This window comes from Pithys albifrons, chromosome 4 (genome assembly GCF_047495875.1).
Source record: "Pithys albifrons albifrons isolate INPA30051 chromosome 4, PitAlb_v1, whole genome shotgun sequence".
NCBI classification, from domain to species: domain Eukaryota; kingdom Metazoa; phylum Chordata; class Aves; order Passeriformes; family Thamnophilidae; genus Pithys; species Pithys albifrons.
Window position 1 is genome coordinate 39,567,916 of NC_092461.1, and position 5,247 is coordinate 39,573,162.

A 5,247-nucleotide genomic window follows, 5' to 3' on the forward strand; every position below is an offset into this window, starting at 1 on the left:
CAGCTTTAACAGTTTCACTGTGCAGCTTCAGACTGTGTTCCAGTGGGTTCTGTTTAACACTGCACCAAACTCACAGTTGTTAATTTCCTCATAGGGTCCTCTATGGTTCTCAGAACTATCATTAATGTTGTTGAATTAATTTTCATACCTTTTGGAGATGAATATAATTCCTTGTTTCATTAAGGCAGAGCTGAAACCCGGTTATGCAAATATCAAAGATATCCAGTTATTTTGGAATTCCATTTTGGGTTCATGAGAAGACTAAGTTTCTTTGGATTACTTTACATGTGCTGTAGATAAGGATATATTACCACAGAGAGAAACCAGAGATGAACTGAAAAATGGTAAATTGTCTGTCCAGTATGTCCCTGTTACAGTTGCTTTTCTTTACGTAATTCCATTCTGTTGGAACCCTTCCATTTGCTCTCCTAGTCATGTCAATACTATTTTCATTGACTGTGAATATCAAGTTATGCTACCAGTATTCTCATCTTCCTTCTGCTTAGTCTCTTTCAGTTCAGCATCACAGGATATGTCCAATGTAATTGCTGGGGAAAACTATGCTGCTAACAGCGTGGGAAAGGGGAGTATCCCAGCATCAAGTCTCCAGTTATGGCAGCCTTTGAAGATCCTGATGTTTTCATGGTTGTGTGAGAGGGACACAGGGTGCCAGCAGAAACAGCAAATATAAAATGAAGAGGTGACTGGTGCATGAGTCAGACCAGGAGTGGTGCTGGAAGAAAGCAGGAACTGCAGTGTTCGGTTTTATTTGGTTTTGTACTTGTTTGTTTAACAAGTTTAAGCCTCAAGTTTTTGTACTTGAAGCTTAATGAAATAGCAGCAATGGAGGGCACAGGCAGGCAGCAGTGCCAAAGGTAAGCAGATATGGCTAAGCCAGCAGTAACTGCGCTGTGACCCCAGAGCCACACATGGAGTTCCAGCAGTTCCTGTGTAACTCCTGTTCCATGGTGCCTGGGGCCAGCACATCCTGGGAGCAAGCAAGTCTTCAGCTGCTGGGGTTGGTATCATCAGATCATTCAGAGGCCAGCTGGGTAACTAAGACAGGTTTGACTGGCAAGAACGGGGTGAGGTCCTTGGAACCACTGACTTCTTTTCCAGGCAAAATCTGTTGGAGTTCCCCATCTATCATCAGTCTGTAGTGTCTTCATATGGCTAATGGCAACAATTTCTCAACAGATACCCTAATAAGGTCAGGAAGTTTGGGTTCCCTGGAACTGGAAGACAGGCAGTGGTGGAGATAGCTGTAGTGTTCTTGAAGGAGAACAAATCTGTGTGCCAAGCTCAACTGATGTGTTCCAATGAATCCTGAAGTCTGAGATGAGATGCACCTGTGAGGTAAGGGACAGTTTTAACATTTCTAGTCCTGAATATCTGACCTTTGTATGTACTCACACAGCTGCTGAGATAGATTGGTTTTCATCTCCATGTATCTTCTAAGGCTGCGCTTCCCCGCCTGCAAGCAGAAATTGTGTCCTGTTGGATGAGACAAATGTGTGGACTGTGAGTGGGCTTTTGTTCAACTCACCAAGGAGAGATTTATGCTGGTTTTAGCCATCTACAGGAGAGCAGGCATCACACAACACAGCATATTGGTTACCCTTCCCATCTAAAAAATGGTTTTGGTATAAAAGAACTAGCAAATTGAGGGGGTTAATTGAACCAGTGCTTGTGCATGATGTTTGAGATGCAGTAGGAGGACCTTGAACACAGACCTTAGCATCTCATCAAATTGTAGTCTGGATTTTACTAGAGTAGTCACACAGAGCTAACCTGAGTAGTAAAGGTAAATAAATAAAAGTCTATATTTTATGATAGAATTTAGTGACCTCCTTTTCTTTCCCTTGAAACATGATATGTTTCTTTATAATGTACAATTTTTTAATCTGAAATATAAGCAGCTACAAAAGTAAGGTATGTAAAGTGTCAGCAGGAGACTGACCTTTTTGAAACTTCTAAATAGCCATTCTAACTTTAAATCTATTTTTTCTGAAAATATAGGTTTAAGTTTAAATGCTGGCTCCAGGCAAACTGTTTGAATTGTTCAACTGTCTAAAAATATACTTAAAAGCTGCATAGGAGGAGACAAGAAGCTGATGTAGAAGCAAAGGAAGAGACAGAATGTCAGAGCCTTCAGGAAGCAGGAGCACAAAGATTTCACAGATGTTCCTTTCAAATATTCCCTCATCTGCCTGCGCTCGGTGCAGATATTCGTGTGCAAGGAGCATGCCGAATTCTTCCATGGAAGTTACATAAAGAGAAGCAAGGTAAAAATAACATTTTGTGACCAGGAGACCTAGAGACAATGAAGAACAGAAAGATACAAAATATTAGAATTAAAGAAGGTAATTTGCTTCAGACAATCTTTCTAGTAAGCAACCAGGGGAAAAAAAATAATAATGCTATTTGACATGGCCCCGAAATACAGAAAGACCTTGCAAACTCCTTAGATTTTTCCTCACACACATGAGATAGCAAGACTGAGGAAGATAAAAGCAGAAGATTGCAGCAGTGACCGAAGGGGAAAGGCTGATCAAATGGCCTCTTGAATTTTGTTCTCTGAGGCGAAGAAGGTTTTGCAAGGCAGATCACCTGATTCCTTGCTCCATGCAATCTCTTTTCATTCAGTCACCGGAGGTTGGAGATAGTTTGTTTCTTTATAAATGGCTTTGAAAGATTTCTGATCTGCCTTTAATTGGGTTACCATCCTGTCTTTCCCTGCTGTTCTGTGTGAAATGCTGCTTTGTGACATACATTTCCTCTTCCTTTCTGTACAAAAGCAAAAGATGAAGATCAAATTAGTTCTGAATAACAATGTCTAGACTTTATTGCTGGACTTCATCCAAAAATGTTTGAACAGGTCATAACCTAAGCTGGTGTAAACTGGCACAGCTGCACTGGCTTTGTTCTAGTTATTCTGACTAAGGTAGGTGGGGATGTAGCACATGTTAACCAGGTCTTTCTTGGTCCCTGTGCTCTAAGAAAGACTTTTCTGAGGTTTACTCAGACTTATTCATTTTGGGGTATACTGAGTGATGCCCCAGTGAGAAATTATGAACTGGCTTTAAGTGCATGACCCAGTGTAGACGATCGCTGGCACTTAATCTTCTGCCTTCCATGTAGGCATTGTTTTTGTACATTTCTTAATGTTTTACTGCTGTTCCTGCCTGTGTGTTAGACTGTGTGTGCATTTGTATGTGCAGCTTAAGGAATGAACATAGGGGTGGCTCAGGATTGCAGAGAGATTGCTGTAAATACATCGTATTACTTCTTTGTGCCTTCTGTGCTTCCTCCTTCCACCATCCTCAACAACCTTGGGTTTGGAGACAGCAGCATGAACAAGTTGTTATGAGTCACCCAATCTGAGAATACTTCAATTGCTGTTCATAATCATCTGTTCTGTCATCACTAACTACAGAAGAAACAAAATACTGTCAAGATTGACCTCCATGCTCTTGTAAATAATCTGGTCTTGCTGTTTGCCTGCTGCTGAAATGAGGTAGACATTGGGCTTTAGAGAGATGGGCCCAACCCCTTTGCCCAGAGTTTTACAATGACTCCTCTCATCTCAATATGTGTTCAGTGCTGGCATCATGCAGGTCTCAGCACGCTGCACTTCATCACAGCCTTGCTAACGCCACTTCAATCAGAGGAAGAAATCCTTTCCTTGTTAGCTTTGGAAAGATTTGGGTTCTGTTTGAATGCCTTTAATATTAAAACAAAAAAAAATAGAAGTGAGACAAAATTGTTGCTGACACAGAGCTGGAAAGGAGTGTGTTATCTCAAGATACCTAACGGCACTTTGTTCAGAAAGACTCAAAATGCAAATTTCTTAATCTTGATTGTGTTCCAGATGATGGCCTTGGTTAAGCAACTGAGTATGTTTTAACTCTGCAAACTGCTGAAAATGTAGGAAATAAAGAAAAAAACCAGCACAGGCCAGCAGTTGTCTTGATGCATGGGGTCTGAAGTGGGAAAGGCCCACCTATGGCCTCACTGCTTTTGGGAACCAGAATGCTGCGTGATGTCAGGGGCAGGCTGTGGGAGCTGTAGGAATGGCTGTGCTGTCCATGCGGCCTCACTGCCTGGGAACCAGAACGCTTCAGGCTGGCAGGGGCAGGCTGTGGGAGCTGATGGAGTGGCTGTGCTGTGTGTGTGAGACAGGGGAGAGCTGCTGCTGGTCAGCACAGGCATGAGGCACAGAAGGAGACCACCAGGTTACCATTGCCCTGGCAGTTCTAGTTATGCAGCTTTGCCTCTCTTTTTAATGTTTAATTTAGCAAAACAGCTTCTGAGGGTGAAGGCACCCCCAGAAAGCTTGCCTCCCTATTAATGGATTTAGGGGGTTTGCCCTTTGACTACCTAACTCTTTTAATGGAAGGAGAAATATTCTTTGGAGAGTCAGTGATCATTTAGACAGATTGAGTTAATATTCCTGGTTACAGGAAAATCTTGTACAGGCAGGGAAATGTTGGATCTCTCTCTGTGCTTCCTCATAGCCTAATAGGTAATGTGATGAAACCTGACCGTGTTTTTTTCAAATATCTATAAATGATAATGCCTGAGAAAAGACACCTGAGACACGGTCTGTATTTAACTGCTGATACTTTTATAGCAAGGTATAAAAAAGGATTTTAAGTCCACTTTGTTCCCCATCAACCACCACAGCTGCGAGATCACCCCCTTCTTGTCAAAGGACAAACCTTTAGAAGGTATTTGCTTACAGGCATGTTCCTGACCTGGATTTTCTCTCTCTGCTGTATGTCTAGGAGGTCTCGCTCCTCACTGGTGCCACTACACAGCGTGCATAGGAGACCAGAACCTGTATCTCTCTGTTCATCACCCTGTTTGAACTTCACACCCCTGCTGCAGCTGGGCCTGTCCTGTCTTGCTGCTGCCAGCCTACTCACCTTGCCTTTGTCCCAGTCCTCCGCTCCCCTGTCTCCGAGCTGCCTTGTCCTGTCACGCACACACCTGCTCAGTTGTGCCGGATGCCTCCGTCCCTGTTTGATAGTCAGAAGGTTGAGACTTGGGTTTCTTTGGAGCTTTCCTGCCTCACAGGAAAGGGGACAGGGAAAAAAGGATTGCATGAGACTTCCTCGTGATATGGTAGAAGGAGGAAGGAATGCCTGGACCATCTCCAGAAGGCAGAAGCCCTGTGCATCCTGGCTTCCAGGGCAGGGCAACATGTGGGGCTCCAGCTCATTGTCTGCTGCATGTTCCTTTAAT

The 5,247-nt window shown here is 43.2% G+C and overlaps 1 long non-coding RNA gene across 1 annotated transcript; it reads left to right on the forward strand.

Annotated features, from left to right (window-relative positions):
- The first annotated feature begins 1,190 nt into the window (after positions 1 to 1,190).
- Positions 1,191 to 4,873, forward strand: LOC139670888 (uncharacterized). Its single transcript, XR_011697600.1, has 3 exons — positions 1,191 to 1,356; positions 2,020 to 2,285; positions 4,788 to 4,873. It is a non-coding gene; the product is annotated as an uncharacterized lncRNA (long non-coding RNA).
- Positions 4,874 to 5,247: the final 374 nt, after the last annotated feature.